Source organism: Cibotium barometz, chromosome 8, assembly GCF_041138505.1.
Source record: "Cibotium barometz isolate CiBa-2024 chromosome 8, ASM4113850v1, whole genome shotgun sequence".
In the NCBI taxonomy this organism is placed as follows: domain Eukaryota; kingdom Viridiplantae; phylum Streptophyta; class Polypodiopsida; order Cyatheales; family Cibotiaceae; genus Cibotium; species Cibotium barometz.
The window spans coordinates 34,885,291-34,907,739 of record NC_141053.1 but is presented as its reverse complement, the minus strand read 5'-3'; the positions used below and the strand labels follow the sequence as shown (position 1 = coordinate 34,907,739).

Genomic DNA, 22,449 nt, shown 5'->3' with positions numbered 1-22,449 from the left:
TTTCAATGGAATGCATTTCAATATTTCCCTAAAAATGAAGCGCTTTTCCTCGGAGCTCCTACATCTACTACCCACCACAATGTAAAAGCTATCTAATAATCCCAATGCCTCTTTGATTAAAAGGAGCTTGAGATTTCCATCTAGCCTATAAAGATCTAAGACTATATAACTATATCGAGGATTAATATCATCCCACCCCTCAAAGCCAAGAACTTCCCATTTTGGGCTACAATGATATCCAAAAAAGCCCAATTGTGGCATCTCCTCAAAGAAGATCGTATCCAATAATTTGTTTTTGTCATAGGTCAACTTCAAGATATTTAATGACATGTCTCTGCATGAAACATAATCAAGCTATATATTAATAACAATCATGATCTTTTTTAAATACTTAGAGATAGTAAGAAAGAATAAAAAAATACTTATACAATCTACCACCAATGCTTACTAATAATAACACAACCATATTTATTTTCGAAGGAGCTTATGCTTTGGGACACATTTGATAACCTCATCGAATACTTATCGTGCTTGATCTCTATCACCATGGACATTATAGTCTATTTCAACGATCAATCAAGCCTAGGCTTTCTTGAATAATCATGAGCGTAATATTTTCATCTAATTTATCTGAATCTAATTGTATAGTAGTTTGAAAAACATCGTTTCAATTAACAGCATAAACTGGCCATGGCCAAGACCAACTTGGAACATGGAAATAACAACGCTCAAACTTGGCAACCAAATTCACCCTTTCCTCAAAGGAAAGAGTGCTTCTCATGTGCTAAAAAAAAATGCAAGTCACCTCTTCTATCTATCAATCATACACATAATTTTATAAGTAAGTAGAAGCATAAATACTATATACATCGATGTGTGTCAAATATACTAATGCGAATACATTGTGTGTGTACATGGATGTTTGGACCTATACATTTGGGTGCTTAACCTTTGTGTGTGTACATGTGTGTTTAAATAAAGACACATAAGTACACACCCTTTTTCTTGCTGTGTGAGAGTGTTTGAGAGTTTCTCTAACCAATCCACTCTCCCTAGGTGTAAGTGCAACTTGGATTCTTATAAACCTACTATACAAAACATATGGCACAATGCACTCTACAAAGATAACACACAAAAATCCTCCCAACGAACAAAAAAACTTGACATGCAAAAAAACCCTACCTTTCTTTTACTCACACACACACACACACACTGACTCTCTCTCTCTCTCTCTCTCTCTCTCTCTCTCTCTCACACACACACACACACACACAAACACATACAAACACACACACACATAAGATAACTATAAATACATGAATTATATATATATATATAATTATTACACACACACACACATAAAAGATAAATATAATTACATAAATATAACATATATATATATATGTGTGTATATATACACATATATGTATATGTATGTATATATACATACATACAAATGTACATAAATACATATTGATATATACATAAATATATATCAACACATAAATGAATTATACACACACATAAATTATATATGTATACATATGTATGTATATATAAACACAAACATAAATAAATCTCTCTCTCTCTCTCTCACACGTGTACACACACACATACACATATACATAAAAGAGAAATATAATGCAAGACATATGCAAACTTCAAGAACACACAACAACAACCACACACACACACACACACACACATACACACACACACATACAAACACACATACAAACACACATACACGTCGTTTCAAAATTTAAAAAATTTCATTTTTATTTTATAAAATACATAAATATATATATATGATTATTACACACACAAATATATATAAGATAATTATATATATATTGACACACACATACATATATTCTACACACACATAAGATAACTATGAATACATGAATTATATATATATATATATATATATAATTATTACACATACACACACACATATAAAAGATAAATATAATGACATAAATATAACTTATATATATATATGAGTGTATATATATACATATATATGTATATGTATGTATATATACATACATATAAATGTACATAAATACATATATATACAAACATAAATATCTCAACACATACACATAAAAGATAAATATAATGCAAGATTTAGAGAAGAAGACAATGGACCTTTGCTAAGATGATGCATGAAAAGGATAATAATGTGTTTATTGATACACATGATGAACATTGTCACCACCATGAGGAGGAGGAGGACATGGTTGACATAGAGTTGGTTTATGTGTATACATATACACACAAATATATATCAATACATAAATAGATTATACACACACACAAATTATATATGTATACATATAAACACACTCAATGTTTCAATAACACACACACATACACATGCCCTCAATTATATGGGGTTTAGTTAGGAGTTTTTTGGTGTTTTACCCCTGCTTGCCTACTCTCATGTGTGTGTACACGTGCACGTGAACGTTTGTGTGTGTGTGTGTACATGCATGCGCTCTTATGAAGTGTAAATAAGGGGAAAGAAGTGGGCACTACTAAAGGATGATCAATTATATGAAATGATATTACTATACACTGTCATGAGAATGTATTTTAAGTCCTCTAGAAAAATATTATTTATCCCCTCTTGAGTAATTTGGGGACGCCTAGATTACTCTTGCGTCATGCCGGCTAGGTTAATATCGTGGGTGACACCACTATAAATATTAATACGTGCGGTATATGACGTATATTTGAGGCCACCTATGATCATTTCAGTTAGGTTTGTATGGCAGGGTGATTCCTGGGGTACTTACGCCTGGTAGTCATGAGTTGGTGATGATTTGTGCCTGTTTAATATTGATGGGATTAATTTAATAATTAATTGGGCTTATATTTTCAGGTGATGAAGACTATGGGAATTGAAGAGTTTACTTTGGAAGAAATGTCTTGGATCATCACATTTTATTTTTGGCAAGCATAGTAGCTTGTAAACTTATTAAATGATTTTTCCATTTTGAACATTAGGAAAGATACATTTATTTTTGTGGAATTTATTAAAGCCTATGGCTTTACCCTAGTCCCAATTTGACACTCTATTTTTGTTAAAGAAGAGTGCCGTGCTCTCTAAAAAAAGCACATCTTGTATTTTGGGGGCTATGGCCTAATTTTGGTGAAAAGGAAAGCTAATGAAGAAATACTCTTGTGTGGGGAGAGGCCACGCACAAGAGGAGGGAAGATTGCACCCAATATGGTCTTTTTGGAGCTAAGTATTTTTGTTTAAGTGTTTAATTTTTCAATTGCTTTGATTTAGTTGAAGCTAACAAGCAATGGTTTTTATGATTGAATTAATTCTCTATCTTTCCACAATCAATTCCTAGAATAAGATTCCGGTTGCAGTGGTATCAGAGCTTGGGCTAGGAGATTTGTGGAGAAGGTAGGAAAGGGCTTCAACTTCTCAAAAATCAAGAAAGTGCATGAATTTATCTAGTGGACAGAAGGGTGTTTTGCAGGTCTTTACCCAAAGGTCAAAGATTCAAAACTAGATCTACTCTCAAACCCACTCTCACCACCCTGCAAAACCATCCCTCTTTATCAAAAAATGGTTTTCCTAAAGAGCCTAAAGCACATGAGGGAACTTCTTCTAAACCGTTTACTAAATCTTTTTATGCTTCAAAGAAGATGTATAAACCAGGTTATGACAAAGGCAAGAACGAGGCTAAAGGCAACCTGAGTACCAATAAGAAAGTCAATGGTGGCAAACCGAAGACATCGCCTATCAAATGTTTCAAGTGCCACAAAGAAGGTCACATAGCACCGAATTGTCCGGAGCGTACCAAGAATTCAACACCAGCAGCAGCAGCAGCAGCAGCTCGAGTCAACATGATTGAAGAAGATGACAATGAAGAAGAATCATTCAAGCAAGAGGGTAATTCCGATCCAGATTACTCAGAACAAGAAGGTAAACCTCATGTTCATTCTTTGCTTAAAATAAAAGGAACGATAAATGGACATGAAGTTCTTATTTTGCATGATGATGGTAGTACACATGATTTCATTTCTGAAAAGGTACTTAGAGCATTAAATCTTCATTCTTTACCTACGCACTATAAAGTCAAAGCAGCATTTACTGAAACAAAGTATAATTGCATGCAAGTAGTGAAAGATTTGGATTTATGCATCAAACCTTTAACAGAAAAGAGGGATTTCTTAGTTGCACCTTTATAAGGGGTAGATATAATTTTGGGTATGCCTTGGAGACACAAATACAATCCTATTATAGACTATGACACTCATAGTATTTCTCTAAGGAAGGACAATGAAGATATTATCCTCCAGTGTCAAGTCAAAGGAGAAAAGAGTCCTTTGTTGAGTCACACTCAAGCAAAGAGAGCTCTAAGAAAAAGAGACAAGACTTATATGGTATGGGTTAACCAGCTTGATGCTGAGTTGGACACATCCAAAAGACCAAAGTTTGATTCTTTTATCTCCAAATTTAGTGACTGTTTCATGGAAGATCTGCCTCCAGGATTACCTAAGTCTAGGCCTGAGGATCATAGCATTGATTTATTGCCTGGAAATTCCCCGCCTTGTAAAGCTCCTTATAGAGTCAATAATTTAGAGCAAAGAGAAATCCAAAGCCAAATAGAAGACTTGCTAGAGAGAGGCCTTATTCGACCTAGTAGTTCACCTTTTGGAGCTCCAGTACTTCTTGTTAAGAAGAAGAACGGAACTTACCGAATGTGTGTAGACTATCGTGCATTGAATAAGATTACTGTCAAGAACAGATATCCTATTCCTAGGGTAGATGATCTTCTTGATAAGCTTAGAGGATCAAAGGTCTTTAGCAAGATTGACCTAAAGTCTGGGTATCATCAAGTCCGTATGACTCAATCTGACATTTTCAAGACAGCTTTTAGAACCCAAACTGGTCATTATGAGTTTTTAGAACCCAAACTGGTCATTATGAGTTTTTGGTTATGCCATTTGGTTTGACCAATGCTCCAGCTACTTTCAGCCGTATGATGAATCGTATATTCCTTAAGTTTCAAAGTTTTGTTATAGTGTTCTTTGATGACATTCTTGTTTTTAGCAAGGATCGACAAGAGCATGAACAACACTTGGAACAAGTGTTCAATCTTTTGAGAGAAAATGAATTGTATGTCAATCCTGAAAAGAGTTCTTTCTTTCAAGAGGAGATTGAATACTTAGGACATATAGTATCGGCCGAAGGAATTCGTGTAGATCCTAAGAAAATTGAATGTATTGCTTCTTGGCCTACGCCTAGAAACATACATGATCTTAGATCTTTTCTTGGCTTATGTAGTTATTATAGGAAGTTCGTCAAGAATTTTGCTTGTATTGCCAATCCTTTGACTGAACTCCTTAAGAAAGCTACAAATTTCAATTGGACTGATAAGCAAGATAAATCTTTTGCAACACTCAAGAATGCTTTAACACAAGCACCAGTTCTTACACTACCTGATTTTCAAAGACCATTCTTTATAGTAGTGACTGATGCCAGTGGTGACAAAGGATTTGGAGCTGTTCTTATGCAAGACAACCATCCTATTGCATATCAAAGTAGAAAGCTTAAGCCTGCAGAGCAAAATTATAGCACTTATGACAAAGAATTAGCAGCAGTAGTGCATGCTTTGAAAATCTGGAAGCATTACCTAATGGGCTCTGAATTTCTTATCAAGACAGACCAACAGAGCATTAGGCATTTGCTTACGCAACCTCTTATTTCAGATAGACATATCAAATGGGCAGCTTTCATTCAAAGTTTCCAACCTATGATTCAATATCAACCTGGAAAAGAAAATGTTGTTGCCGATGCTTTGAGTCGAAGACCAAATATCAACAACATTTCTATAATTGAAAGTGAACCATTTGTCCTCATGAAAGAAACTTATGAAGTTGATCCAGATTTTTCTCAAATATGGATTAAATTGCGTGAAAACAATTGGACACCTCAAGGAAGTTATTCTCATAATGATGGCTATCTTTTCTTTGAGAAGAGATTGTGTGTTACTCAACCTTATAGACAGCTTGTCTTGGAAGAGATGCACCAACCACCATTTGTGGGACATAGAGGAGTTTCTGCAACACTTCAAGTAGTTTCTCGAGAATTTTATTGGCCTGTGTTACTCAACCTTATAGACAGCTTGTCTTGGAAGAGATGCACCAACCACCATTTGTGGGACATAGAGGAGTTTCTGCAACACTTCAAGTAGTTTCTCGAGAATTTTATTGGCCCCATTTGAAGAATGATGTAGCTAAGTTTGTAGCTGAATGTAACATTTGTCAAACAATTAAAAGCTACAAAGGCAAAGCTTTAGGATTGCTTATGCCTCTACCTATTCCTGATAGACCATGGGAACAAGTGTCTATGGATTTCATTACTGGCTTCCCTACTACTTCCAGTCACCATGACATGATTTGGACAATAGTGGACAGATTTAGTAAGCAAGCCTATTTCATTCCATGTAAAAAGACACTAACTTCTCAGCAAGCCGCGAACATATTTGTTAAGCAAATTTTTGTTCATCATGGTCTACCCAAAGTGAGAGTTTCTGATAGAGATTGTAAATTTTGTAGTCACTTTTGGGTTGCTCTTTTCTCAAACTTAGGCACTAAGTTAGATTTTTCTACGGCTTTCCATCCGGAATCGAATGGACAAACCGAAGTTACAAATAGCACTATCTTAGATATGCTTAGAGCCTATGTTTCCCAGCAACCTAGTGCATGGGATAAGTACATACACCTACTCCAATTTGCTTATAATAATACTCCTCATACTGCTACTGGTCGAGCACCATTTGAGATCATCTATGGAAGAGCATTGCCTATTCCGGCTACTAGACTCTCTCATAAGATTGAAGCAGCCGACCAATATGTTAGAGATTTTGATCGCATTCTATCTGAAGTGCGTGATTGTATTCAAAGAGCTCAAGAGAAGTATACATCTCAAGCAAATAGGAAGCGCAAAGATTTTTCATTTCAAGAAGGTGATTATGTACTTTTGAGAATTGAAAAGCGTCGATTAAAGAGTGTGGAAAAATTCCCTGCAGTGAAGCTAGCGCCTAGATATTATGGGCCATTTAAAATCCTTCAAAAGATTAATGATGTGGTCTATAGACTAGAGCTTCCATCTAATTGGAATATCCACAATTCTTTTCATATCCATCTCTTGAAACCTTTTCGAGGAACACTTCCTACTCATCCAACATATGAGGAACCACCTCTTATTGAAGAAGGAGAGGAAGAAGTATTAGTTCCTGATGCAATCATTGACCAAGAGATAACAACAACAAGGACAGGTAATCAATACTTTAAGTATCTTTTGACTTTTAAGAATCATCCACAAGAAGATGCTAAATGGATGCCTGAGAAATTTTTTCGAGTTTACCCTGAAATTCTTCATTCTTTTCAAACCCAGCAAATCCGCAATTGAGGACAATTGCAAACTCAAGCAAGAGGGATGTCATGAGAATATATTTTAAGTCCTCTAGAAAAATATTATTTATCCCCTCTTGAGTAATTTGGGGACGCCTAGATTACTCTTGCGTCATGCCGGCTAGGTTAATATCGTGGGTGACACCACTATAAATATTAATACGTGCAGTATATGACGTATGTTTGAGGCCACCTATGATTATTTCAGTTAGGTTTGTATGGCAGGGTGATTCCTGGGGTACTTACGCCTGGTAGTCATGAGTTGGTGATGATTTGTGCCTGTTTAATATTGGTGGGATTAATTTAATAATTAATTGGGCTTATATTTTCAGGTGATGAAGACTATGGGAATTGAATAGTTTACTTTGGAAGAAATGTCTTGGATCATCACATTTTATTTTTGGCAAGCAGAGTAGCTTGTAATCTTATTAAATGATTTTTCCATTTTGAACATTAGGAAAGATACATTTATTTTTGTGGAATTTATTAAAGCCTATGGCTTTACCCTAGTCCCAATTTGACACTCTATTTTTGTTAAAGAAGAGTGCCGTGCTCTCTAAAAAAAGCACATCTTGTATTTTGGGGGCTATGGCCTAATTTTGGTGAAAAGGAAAGCTAATAAAGAAATACTCTTGTGTGGGGAGAGGCCACGCACAAGAGGGGGGAAGATTGCACCCAATATGGTCTTTTTGGAGCTAAGTATTTTTGTTTAAGTGTTTAATTTTTCAATTGCTTTGATTTAGTTGAAGCTAACAAGCAATGGTTTTTATGATTGAATTAATTCTCTATCTTTCCACAATCAATTCCTAGAATAAGATTCCGGTTGCATACACAAAGCCTATGCTTTATGAGGGATATGATTTGTCAAAATTACTCTAGTAAGGATAATTACTATTTGAGTGGTGATACTGTTTATTAAATACTTCATTTTAAAGGATGAACACTTAAAAAAAACAACTCTCTACTTACATACAAACTTTACAGTCACAAACCCCCATAAAATACACACTCTCTCTCTCTCTCTCTCTCTCGCGCGCGCGCACACACACAATTTCAAAAACCCACCCCCACACCCACAAAATACTCTCTCTCTCTCTCTCTCTCTCACACACACACACACACTCACACACACACACGCACACTCACACAAATACATACACACACACTATTTCAAAAACCCACATAGACCCACAAAACACTCTCTCTCTCTCTCTCTCTCTCTCTCTCTCTCACGCACACACGCACACACGCACACAATTAAAAAACTTGAATAGCAATTCAAAAAACTCTCTCACACACATGGTGCACACACACACACACACACACACACTCAAATTAGTAAAACATTTTAAAAATTTTAATATTTTTAAAAAACTAAAAACAATTAAAAACCCACCCCACCCACAAAATACACTCTCTCTGTGGGTGTGTATATGTGGGTGTGTGCATATATATGCACGTGTGCTTGTGTATGTACACATGTGGGGGTGTGCTTGTGTGTGTGTGTGTGTGTGTGCGCGCTCTTATGAAGTGTAGATAAGGGGAAGGAAGTGGGCATAGCTAAAGGATGATCAATTATATGAAATGATATTACTATACACAAAGCCTATGCTTATGAGGGATATGATTTGTCAAAATTACTCTAGTAAGGATAATTACTCTTTGAGTGTTGATACTGTTTATTAAATACTTCATTTTAAAGGATGAACACTTTTAAAAAAACAACTCTCAACTTACATAAAAACTTTACACTCACAAACCTCCATAAAATACACACACACTCTCTCTCTCTCTCTCACACGCACACACACACACACCCCCCACACACCCACAAAATACACACACACACTCTCTCTCTCTCTCTCACACACACATACACACACACACACACCCCCCCCCCCCCACACACACACTATTTCAAAAACCCACACAAACCAACAAAATACACACTCTCTCTCTCTCTCTCTCTCTCTCTCTCACACACACACACACACACACACACACTTGCTATTCAAATTAATAAAATTTTTAAAGAACTTTCAACATATTTAAAAAAACTATCTAAATCTTCACACCCACACACGCATACACAACACAATAAAAAACTTGAATAGCAATTAAAAAAACTCACAACACACGGCACACACACACACACACACTCAAATTAGTAAAACATTTTAAAAATTTAACATTTTTGAAAAGCTAAAAATAATTAAAAACCCACCCCCCCCCACAAAAAACACACTCTCTCTCTCTCTCTCTCTCTCTCTCTTCACACCGACACACGCACACACCACACAATTAAAAAACTTTTAACTACAATTAAAAAAACTCTCAAACACACACGGCACACAATTAAAAAACTTTTAACTACAATTAAAAAAACTCTCAAACACACACGGCACACACACACACACACACACACACTCAAAATAGCAAAATATTTTTAAAATTTTAACATTTAAAAAAACTAGAAACAATTAAAAACCCACCCACACCCACAAAAATAAACTCTCTCTCTCTCTCTCACGCACACACCACACAATTAAAAAACTTTCAACTGCAATTAAAAAACCTCTCAAACAGAAATGGCACACACCCACACACACTCAAATAAGTAAAACATTTAAAAAACTAAAAACAATTAGAAAACCCACCCCCACACCCAAAACTCTCTCTCTCTCTCTCTCTCTCTCTCTCTCTCACACACACACACACACACACACACACACAATTTCAAATACACTTTCTCTCTCTCTCTCTCTCTCTCTCTCACACACACACACACACACACACACACATGCGCACACCACAATTAAAAAAATTTCAACTACAATTAAAAAACCTCCCAAACACAAATGGCACACATCCACACACACTCAAATTAGTAAAACATTTATTTTTTAAAACATTTTTAAAAAACAGACACGGTGCCTTGTGTGTGAAACCACGCATGACGCCACATGGCCAACATATTCATCACAGATTCCCTTGTAATGGCAAGCATAGAGAGAGAGAGAGAGAGAGAGAGAGAGAGAGAGAGAGAGATGCTCAACAGGGGACAGAGAGCTCGTTGGACGCTAGCCGAGGAGAGCTCGTCGACACTTCCAACAGCTTGCACGTCCATGCTTCCCAAAGTCTACATGCCAGCAAAAAAAGCCATCCGCGACTCAGTGAGAGAGAGAGAGAGAGAGGGAGAGAGAGAGAGAGAGAGAGAGAGGGAGAGAGAGAGAGAGAGAGAGAGATGCTCACCAGGGGACACAACGCAAGCCGCAAGTTGGCAAAAAAAAAAGGATGTGAAGAGCTCAATGGGCACAATGCAAGCCGCGAATAGGAGGGGAGCAGACCACATCGAATAGGGGCTACGACACCTGCAACACTTGCAACCTCCTCTACAACCGACCGCCCAGCATCGAATAGGGGTGGCATGGACGTGGTGGCAATCTGGCAGAGGCGGCGTGGACGTGGTGGCCCAAAGAAAAGAGCGCTTAGTGACGCATGCGCAAAAGAAGTCGACACGTGGCCGGTAGCATAGGCCGCGTAAGGTATAGAATAGATTATTGCATTGGGGCCAGTTATAGAGCCGAGTCACCTAAAATAGGGGACTACAATTTGTGAAAAATATAAATAATTAATTGAGATATCGTGCAATTTTTTTTGGATCGATACATAAGTTCCACGCAACATTTTAATGGTGGCGACGTGGCGTATGTTATTACGATCGTGGAGTCTTGACTCATAACCGAGACCACACCTGAGGACTTACCGTCCCACCCCTTACTGCATGCTACATGCACAGCAGCCCCTTACTATCATATTTCCGCTCCTGCTCTTGCATCCTACACGCCAAGGGAACGGACGAAGAGGGAGAGAGAGAGAGAGAGAGAGAGAGAGAGAGAGAGAGCGCTTGAACCTGGTCTCTGCACACAAACATGCCAAGGGAATTCACGGATCCCATGACACACAGAGCGTAAACCTCTCTCACACAACACGACCGAGAGAGAGTTATCGTCATGCATTCAAAAAAATCGACATAGGGGGAGACATAAGTGGAAACATGCCCAGGAAATAACAATTTTCTAATTATATATTAAATAATCAAACTCATAAATAAGCAAAGGTTAAATGAACCGCATGGGTGACATAACTAGAAACATGCCATGAAGCAAATACAAATCTCTGAAATAACAGTTTTCTAATTATATATTACATCATCAAACTTAGCAATAAGCAAAAAGGTTTAAGCTTAAGTTCCATAGGCACAAACTAGTTAATTAATTAATTAAAATAACATTTTGGGTGCTTGTTTTTAAGAATCATGATCAAGATCCTTGCTTTTTGACATGTTCTTAATCCTCTCAAACATCACTTTCTTTGAAACCAAAGGTAAGAAACAAGAGGACTTTGAGTCATTTTATCAAGCTATGAACACAAGCCTCTTTAGTATGAATAGCCTCTACATAATAATAACCTTAAATATTCCGCACTTTTAAAAGCCTCTATATACTATATAAGACCATATTCCGCACTTTTAAAAGCCTCTATATACTATATAAGACCATGCACACAAGCCTATGCAAAGGTCGGTGCCTACGTGGAAAAGGAAAGGCTGAATGCCCATCGCTTAGCAACTGTGCCATTCAATCAGCTTGGAACTTGTTGAGGTGAACAGAGCGTCCTCATCTTGAGAACCAAGGGCGGATGTGAAGAACAAGCAACTAGAGAGCCCAGGTGACGACTATTCGGCTGCGAACCTTGTGAGCTTTGTCAGCACCAACCCATGTTAGCAACCCAAAAGCATTGGAATTTAGCAGCTCCTCATCGTCCTCAGCACGGGAACGCCCCTTTCTGGTGGACAAAATCACCACCTCGAAGCTCAGCTTCTCGCCCACTCCAGAGAAACTCAGCTTCGCCGGCACCACCTTCACCGACGTGCCCCTCGGCTCTGTCACCTGCGCATGGTAAACTGCTGACGCGGCACCCACGTTGGTCACCGTCCTCCTGAAAGTGGTCCCATTTGACGCTGATGTGGCGTTCAAGACCACTGAGAGCGACGGGTAATTGAGATCGCTGGGTCTAACCACGTTGCCACTACAGGACCGCCGGCCTCTTGTGAAGAGGAGAAGCTCACGATCTGTGTAGTGGAGGCCGCACAAAAAGTCCACGTAATCTTGTACGGAGATGTCGTACACCAGGCCGGGGTCCAGGGCGGCGTTGGGGTCCACCTGGCCGGCACCATAGAGGAAAGGGTTGGCCACCTTTCCGTCGTAGTCGTCCAAAATGGGGTGGTCACGGCTGTCGCGGCTGCATGCAGTAGTCATCAGCGCCGACTTAATGGCGGCTCCGCTCCAACTGGGATGCGCCGCGTGGAGTAGCGCCACCAGGCCTGCGGCGTGCGGGCAGGCCATCGAAGTGCCGGAGATAATGTTGAAGGGCGTTTGTCGGTTATCTGCTGGGTCATTCGTTGGAGGCGCTACGTCGCTCCAGGCGGCCAGAATGCTCACTCCGGGCGTCGTTAAGTCTGGCTTGAGGATCCCCGGTACTATCGAATTAGGCCCCCGTGAAGAAAAGCTGGCGACAGCAGGCGCTCTCTGCAGCCCAAATTTTGTGCCGTTGAAAAAAATCGCCGCCATTGCCCGGCCATTACGTCCGGCAGCGTATTTCTGAATGGCCGCTCCGTCGTCTGCGCGTACACCTACGCCCGGAAGAAGGAAGCTGGAGGCAATCACAGAACGGCCCATTTCCTTTCTCTGTACGAAAATCTCGCCAGCACCGCCGGCGGCGGCCACGACAGAGGCCGCAGAGCGCCGCCGCAAGTCGTTACCCTGCTGGCAAACCACAATCTTCCCTTCCACATTCTGGGTGTCCAGAGATCCCTCCTCGCAGAAACCAGAGGCTACCAGAGTCCGCTGTTGAGGGCCCAGCCCTTTGCCGGTGTAAAGAGACTGACCGAAGTAGGAAGCGCGGCTGTCCAGCTTGACGGTGGCGGGGAAGTTACGATCAACAGTGCTAGCGGCGACGGTCAGGAGCCAAGGGGCTGTATTGATGACGGAACCTGGGGTGGGGCCTTCGTTTCCGGCAGCACAAGTGACAAGGACGCCATGGTCGGCAAGGGCGCCGAAGGCTCCGACGGCGATGGGATCTTCGTAGAAGGGGGCAGCTTGGCCGCCCAAAGAAACGGAGAGGACGTCCACACCGTCGGAAACCGCTGCATCAATGGCGGCAAGCAGATCAGCGCCCAGGCACCCGCCCAAGCTCGCCCAGCAGACCTTATACACAGCAAGCCGGGCCTTAGAAGCAACGCCTTTGGCAGTTCCATTAGCGTACCCAAAGAAGCTAGCATTGGCAACAGGGGCGCCCGCAACCGTGGAGGCCGTGTGGGTGCCATGCCCCTGTATATCTCTGGGAGACTTGTACTCCGTTAGGGATCCACTAGGAGGTTGTTCTGGCGCTAATTGAGCATCAAGTGTGCTTAAGAAGTACCTAGCACCAATTAATTTCTTGTTGCAGAGAGAGGGATCAAAGTCAGCACCACGCACACAAGCTCCTTTCCATCTGGTGGGAACAGGGCCCATGCCCTCATCATCAAAGCTCTTGCTTTCGGGCCAAATGCCTGTGTCAAGGACCCCCACGATGACATCTTCACCATAGCTAGCAGCAGGCCACAACCCACCATTGCTGTTTAAACCCATAAACTCAGGAGTGTAAGTGGTCTGCAGTTTGAAAAGCTTATCAGGTACAACAGATAAGAACCCATGCACTTTCTCAAGAGAGGCAGCTTGTTCTTCAGTTAGCCTAGCGGCAAATCCTTGGGAGGCAACCTGGTAAGTGTAGATGAGGCTGCTTTCATCAAATTCTTCTGCAGACTGGAGACGACCCACTGATGCTAAAGTGGACGTATACCAATTCCTGGGGCTCTGAAAGACTGCTGGCATATCTGAGTGCATAGTATGCACGATGTAAGTTCTCCTGTTTCCTGATGTCAGGCTGAACGCCACTATGCAGGGCAGTAAACAAACAAGAATCAACCATAGCTGCGGTGTGGAGATCATGCAGCAGCAGCTCATCCCCATTAGGATCAATAGAGATTAGCGTATTTAAGCATCCAAAATATCAGTTTGTGGCGCTGCTTGAGAGTTTGAAGGTAGAAAGAGTTTGCTGCTCATTACCAGGAGTGTCTTCACCACGCGCCACCTTGCATGCCAGCAGCTTCTTGGATAGTTGCATGTGTTTGGCATAAAATCTCCACAGAATCTTACGGTACAATAGCATGTTCCGCTGGCACCGTTTCGTTTGTCTCTCACGCCATTCGGCACCGCGCTAGGGAGAGTGTGTGCCGTGGCCTCGCCATTTGCAAAGTGGCAAGGCCCACCATTGGCCGTCGTGCGCAACTCCGGCCCTTATCCCTGCAAATGTATAAAGCACCCATTATCATTTATTTAATAAAAGTAAACTTTTTTAAAAAAGCTCGACTATATTAAAGGATAAAGAGGAAAGTTACAAAAGTGCTTTTTCAAGAGATAACTTATATCAAAATGTCACAATGTCAAAATTTCATGCAATCATATTTCTCACTTTCATGAGATGCACAATGTAATTCTGTAATTCCGAGTCCTTGAAAAGCAAGTCGATTTTCTTAGAGATAGCTTGATTGTCTTCTTCCAGGCATTCCTTATGGATTTCGTTGATCCTCTTGAAATTCCTCTTGAGCCCGGTTCATTTGAATGAGCTCTTCCTCCATGGCATTCTTTGTGTATTGAGCTTTGACTGCTTGCAAACTGGCTTTGTGAAGAGTTTTCATGTGCAAATTTAGACCAACCCTCAAACTCGGCATCAAATTGAGAAGTTTATGGATTAAAAATACATTCATTTCGATTTATCCAGATAGTCCACAAGTACTCAGCACGAATAATGTTCCATAGCTCTGTGCAGAGCATTTAATTTGTTCACCTAGAAGGATTTCTATCCAAGTCAAGTCGTCCCAAGATTGGACCGGCGAAATACATTGATTCAAAAATTTCAAAGCATCCGCATTGCATGCACAAACCATAAAGAGAAGGGCAATTGTTTCTGGCTCCTTTTTACATCTTCGGCATAATCTGCCTCCATATCCAAACCTATTCGCATGGGCATTTGTCTACAGAGCTTTATGCATGATCAACCACAACAAACAAGATTTCTTTGGTGGGATGATGGGTGACCAAATTTTTGAGAATTTAAATCCCCATTGTTTCCTGTCCCATAGCAGGTTCCATCTATTGTTGAGTTTGCAATGTAATGGAGGATCTTGAGAGGGGAGAGAGGAAATGGGTAGCAAGTTGCATTAAATTAGACTTCCAGTAGAAAGCCTTATAAGACAGCGGGCCTTTGAGTTGGAGAAATCCAATTCTCTCATCATGCCATAAATGCAATCTATCTTTAATTAAAAGTAGATCCGCTACAGAGAGTTTGTATACTGTACATAGATCTCGATCTGATTTCCATCTGCCCTCCGTACTGCACCACATGTCACCCCAAGTTCGTATTCCCTTTTGTGAAGTTTGTATGCATGTTTAAACTAATATGCAAGGATGTTCTAGGAGGGGTAGGATCCTACCAGCCGAGGACGGGTGAGGTTACTCATTTAATTAATGGTCGAAGATGGGTGAGGTTTCTCGTTTAATTAATGACCTCAACGAAAACATTTGGTCCCTTCTTAGTTTGGTTGTGCGTAATAATGGATTGATAATCTAAGAACGTTTGGAGTCCTCAAAGTCGGGACCAAATTTCTTTTCCACGTTCAAATAATTAGCATCAAAAATTTGATTGAGAAAATGCATGCGTGTAGAATAGAATCTAATGTGCTCAAATCTACCATACATGGAAATTGTAACATTTGCCATGCATGTCGAGAGAGTAAAGGGGTGTGGCGATCACATGAGGAAGATCTCTCTCAATTACCAACATATCACATTTGTGTTTTTTATGCTGCCATTTATCTCTCTTGTATGTGCATAGAAGGCCATTGCCCACCAACTTTTTATTTTTTTATCAAACAACCATTAAATTTAACATTAGGTGAAATATGGACTCCCATTTTTTTCCCTTAAGGATTTTCACACCTCCTCCTCTCTCTAGAGAAATGGGCTCATGGTGAAATTTTTGCAAATCAACTCAAAAGTGAGCGAAGTTTGGACATTTTCCAATGATATTTAGCATGATAAGCAATTTTGAATATTCAAGAAGTCTCCAAATTGGTGATGATGTGGCATGTTACCTACTCTTTGAGACCTTTCCAATGATATATAGCATGATAAGCAATTTTGAATATTCAAGAAGTCCCCAAATTAGTGATGATGTAGCATGTTACTAGCATGATAAGAAATTTTGAATATTCAAGAAGTCCCCAAATTGGTGATGACATGGCATGTAACATTGAATATTCAAGAAGTCTCCAAATTGGTGATGATGTGGCACGTAACCAAATTGGTGAACGTTACGTGCCACATCATCACCAATTTGGAGACTTCTTGAAAATTCAATGTTACATGCCACATCATCACCAATTTGGGGACTTCTTGAATATTCAAAATTGCTTATCATTGGAAAGGTCTCTAAGAGTAGATTCCAAATGTCCAAACTCTGCTCACTTTTGAGTTGATTTGCAAAAAATTCACCTCCCATGAGCCCATTTCTCTAAAGAGAAGGTGTGGAAATCCTTAAGGGGCAAAAATGAGAGTCCATATTTTACCTACTGAGAGTCCATATTTTGCCTAATGATAATACTAATAAACAATTTTGAGTGAATAGTTCTACTTAACAAATATGGTTCCTAGTGTTTGTTTTATTAATTTTTTTAAATCAAAGGTGATAAATGGACCTATTGTGTCAAGGTTCCAGATATTAATCATATAGAGGTTTTGTGCAACATGAAGGAATGAATCTTTGCCTCTCTTCCATACATAAAAGGTAGTAGCATACTTTGATCCATCCAAGCATGCTCGAGCTACTCTTCCCTCTCTCTTTCTTGCATAAACATCAAACGACAAGAGAGCTTTATTGAAAGAACATTGATCTAGGGCAGCTCATAGCAAGCAATCAAATCCATGGTGGAGCTTTAGAAAAATAATAATACAAGATTATGCTAGAGATTAAGTAATCTCACAATAATAAGAACATAAACTCAATAATCTCATTACATTAGAGCTGATCCAAGTACATCCTTTTATATCTCTCATGGAGCCCCTAATTCACAAGATGTGTGCACCCTTGTGCCAACCATGTGTCCATAAATGCTCACACTACATGTGCTCCCTTGCACTTTCCATGTGCTACCTTTTTGACCTTGGACTTCACCTTTTACAAATGACCATACAAATCAACCTTTGCTAATGCACCCTTAGTCTATCCTTTTTCTAATTTACATGCTCCTCCCCTTGCTCTATTCGAGTTGCACTCTCACACATTTCTGTTCTCAACACCTCCCCTCAATGTGATGAGGGTATAATACCTAACATGTATTGACCTGATCTACACTCCATACTCATATGGTTATTGACACTTTACACACCGGGAGAGTAGGGTTACAACTAGGGGTTAGACGCCATGCCATTTCTTTACTAGAACCCTTGGTACCCTTCATTTGTTGGGCTCTTTGGCTTGTTCTCCTCCTTGGACCTGAGAGGCTTTTAGCTTGTTCCTTTTGCTTGTGGACAACTCAGTGGCTCTTGCCCATTTCTTTCTCGAGAGCTCTTTTTTTGCCCTCACACACTTACGCCACGCATGATCATTTGTTTGTATTTCATCAAGGGTTACATTATTTTTCAACTCTTGGTCATAAAATTGCCTGCTCATATTAACAACATTTACAAAGATTACATGTTTTTGGTGAAAACATTTTGTCGATGATGATGACTTTGTTGATGCTGATGTTATTGTGAAAGCGCATGATGATCCATGTGATGCCTAAAGTAAAATGGTCATGGTCATTTTCATGATTTTTAATTTATGTATGTGAACACCCCTTATGGAGGATTCTTTTACACCACAATTTTTGCCAAAAAAATAAATAAATAAAAAATTCTTCTCTCTTATCGAGTCTGCTCTCACAGCGTGCGATGCGGGTATGCTTCACTGTGATGGCGATGGGGCGAGCTCTTTCTTCATGCAGATCATTAAGTCGCCACAAGCCCAAGCACGCTGCTTTGCTGGTTATCGCTTTGCTTCGACCTCTTATGTCTTGCGCTGCCTCGGTTGACCTTGCTCCAAGATTTCCTATGCTTAGGCTGCAGCCAAGAACTCATCGTGGTTGAGCTTTTTCTCAAGTGGCGCAGCAACCTCAGCTCGGTGCACGGCCACCCACGCAGTGATGATGGCTTCTATGATGATGTCGTTTTTGCTGCAACTACTGATGAGGTCTAGCTGGAGTTTCTGCCCGCACGCACTCTCTCCAGCGGTATTGCTTCTCGTGCAAACTGCACTGCACATGCATTAGGAAGTGAATGGGGTCTTCTTGGGCCCTTTGGTTTGCCCAAGCCTACTCAAGGTGATTAAGGAATAGCCAAATGGGGGGTTGCCATGTGGACTGAAATGTTGGGTTTTTAAGAGAGGTGTAAGAGTGGTCAAAGGGTGCACTTTTTCTCCCAAAAAGGGGGGGGGGGGGGCAATTTTACAGTTTTCGGACCTCCATAACTTCTACATACAAGCTCTGATTTGAGCGGAGATTACTGATCCATGATCTATGCATCAAGAGCTTTCCATAGATATGTTACATGATATGGTTTTATCCGCTAGATTTTAAATTCCATTTTTCTCCCAAAATTCAAATTCGAATAAAGTAGCCGTTTTGAAGCTTCTAATTAGAAAACGTTTTTTCTTAAGAGAAAAGGTTTGACTCCCTTAAACTGCCAAATAAAAGGGCCCAGGAAGCCTTCCATTGAGGTCCTAATGCTGCTCTCTCACTTCTGTAGATGTAGACAAGATGCTTTAATTACTGTCACGATTACTGTTGGTGGCCATTCTTGCACAGAGGAATTTGGCTACCTATGAGCACTGCGAGTAGGATCTCAACCTGTCGTTGTTGTCTGGACGAGGCGCGATGTCAGTATTTGTTGGAGTGGTGTTTTGTAAAGAGTTTGTGTCCCTTACTCTCTCCAAGTTTACTTCCTTTGTCTCTATCTTCACTTATAATGCTACTGAGGTTGAGGTTGAGGTTGAGGTTGAGGAACGAGTAAGCTACTATACTGGTTGTGCTGTGTTCAAACATAGAGTTCATCTAAAAACTACAAAGAACTTCCTGAAATATTGGGATGATTCTTGCCAAGGTATCAGCTCGAGTCCTCAATGTCACTACCAAGGTTGTTCGTAGAACCTACTAAGAATCTCACATTGTGATGGTTATTTTCTTGGTCTTTAAAAAAAAATAGTTTTAATGTATTTTACATTAGCCTCAATTTTTGGACACTCTAGGCTTTAAACAAGTCGAAGGGCTTGACTTTCAGGAGACATTTTTCCCCATAACTAGATTGACTTTTAGGAGATATTCACCCCCACAGCTAGATTGACCACTATTCATAACCTTGGCTGCTCATGGTAAGTGTCCAGTATTATAAATGGATATGAAGTCATAATTTTTGAATGGCCATCTTAAGGAGGAGGTTTATCTAGCACATCCACTCGGGTTCGAGATATGAAGTCATAATTTTTGAATGGCCATCTTAAGGAGGAGGTTTATCTAGCATATCCACTTGGGTTCGAGATCCGTGGTTCACAAAACAAAGTGTGCAGACTCTGGAAGGCATTGTATGGGCTAAAACAAGCTTTTGGGGCATAGCGGATAAATTCTTTCTTTATAAGTATTAGTTTTTCTTAACACTAGTCTTGTAGGAAAAAAGCCACTTTTGTGGCTTTTTGAAGTTTAAAAAAAAATCAAATCTCTTAAGTTATTGAGTTTCAAACAAAATCCTGTTAGGAAACTCTTCTTAACACATATACGAAGTTGAAAAAAACAGAGCCACAAAGAATGAATTAAAAATACTATTTTTCAATAGTTATAAACTAGGTAGAACTTGCTAAGGAGCACTAAATATTTGAATATCTTATTAAACCCCAATTAAATAATTTTTACACATGCCAAAAATCCCATGAAACATGGATCAACATGTACACAATGTACGTATTCACTTAAAATGATGATAGAATCAAAGCTGACAACATTTTTTGGCCCCTAATTAGAGAGTGTTGCTGCATATTTCAGCCACTTTTGTGGCTTTTAACTATTTTTAGTAAATTCTTAGTTTTAAAATTTTATTTTTTTGGGTAAAACAAAATTCCCATATGATGCACTTTGTTAGGGGAGCTCATCTATGTGCTTCTTTCTAAGTTTCAATATGGTTACCTATTCCTACTTTTGATAACCTAAATGAGACCCTGAGCCACTTTTGTGGCTATAGCCACTTTAGTGGCTCAATTACAAGACTAGTATTAAAGACTGTTAGATGAAAATTTATATATTTTATGTGATCTAGGTATGTACAATATATGTGGATGAGCTCATTATGAAACACGAGAATCATGAAGAGAATATAGGCAGCATAGGAGATGTTGAGTTCAGGGTTTGAAATGATCAAACTTGGGCTCATAAATTTTTGTTTGGGAATTGAGATTTGGCAAGAATTAGATGGAATGTTTAGTGCAAAAGAAATTCTGAAGGCATTTGGCATGGCTAAGTGCAAGTTAGTGGTGGTTACACCCATGGAGGTTGATGTGAAGCTATCTATGGAAGATCTCTTGTGGATATTAACAAGTACATAGAGTTGGTGGGTTTGATCTATGTGTGTAATACATGGTATGGCATCAACTTTGCAATTTTGGTCTCCTTAGCAGGAGAACCACTCAAAGGCAGAAATGTGGGTGCACCGGGTAGTACTAGCTTGAGAGGAAATCTATTTTTGGTTACTATTTTCTTATTAGGTGTGGAATTACTTTTTTTTTTGGGGGGGGGCTAGAACTACATTCTGGATCACCAAGAAGCAGCGTACAATGGCACGTTCTTCTACAGAGGTTGAAAACAAGGTAGCATGCTAATTGCTTCATGATGTGAATCAATCTAGTTGAGAAGGATTTCAGGAGACATGGGTGGGAGCAAGAGTGTTGATGTGCGCCAATCAGAGTTGCATGCAATGCCAAGAACATGATGTTTTATGCTTGCACGAAGCACATTGAGATACATTTTCATTATGTGTGTGAGCTTGTCATGGATAGAGACGTGGATCTTGTCCAACAATAAAGAATTGTGTAAATATTTTCAGAAAGGCCCTTGGGAGAGATTTGCTAAAGAACTACCTTCATCGACTTGGCATTGGACCAAACATGTACTTCACCTAGGTGGTGCTAGGAAAAGCATTTCCTCAATGCTCCACCCTCATGGTGTTATTGGATGTGTTCTATTTTGTAAGGCCCCCTATTTGAAGAGTAGCCATTGTGGTGAGCACCCGGGCACTCATGTTGTTATTACGGGTAATGGATGTTCTCTATTTTGTAAGCCCCCCCATATGAAGAGTGGTTGTTGTGGTGAGAACTTGAGCACTCGGCAGTTCACAATTTAGACACACCGTATGTTGGCCAAATGTGGCTATATAGTTAGAAGATAGCTTATATAGACTTTTTCACTTTGCCAAATGTGGCCAGATAGCTTGAAGACATCTTATGTAGACTTTTTCACTGGACCGCCAAGTAGGATGCATGCTTGTGTGGGCTATGTGACCGCATTAGTGAGTGATGGGTGGACAACAAACTACAACAAGCTAAGGATGCAATTTTCTCGCTTACAGGGCTCGTTTAAGGGTCTCGGGGGGGTCACTATATGTAAAATATCCCTATCGCGTGCGTTCAAGGCCTATATTTTAAATCCCTTATTTGTGAATTTTTAAATCTATATAATATCCCCTTTTCTTTATGAATCTGTAAATTTTTTTGAAAAAATTTTAAATCATACCCTTATGTAAATATATTTCTGTAAGTTTC

General features: G+C 39.7%; 1 pseudogene across 1 annotated transcript; it reads right to left on the bottom strand.

The window, feature by feature from the left end:
- Nucleotides 1–11,704: 11,704 nt before the first annotated feature.
- On the bottom strand, nt 11,705–14,815 carry LOC147636185 (subtilisin-like protease SBT1.8 pseudogene; annotated as a pseudogene). The gene has a single exon (XR_015266498.1). The product of XR_015266498.1 is annotated as a subtilisin-like protease SBT1.8 pseudogene (transcript).
- Between the last annotated feature and the right edge of the window lie 7,634 nt (nt 14,816–22,449).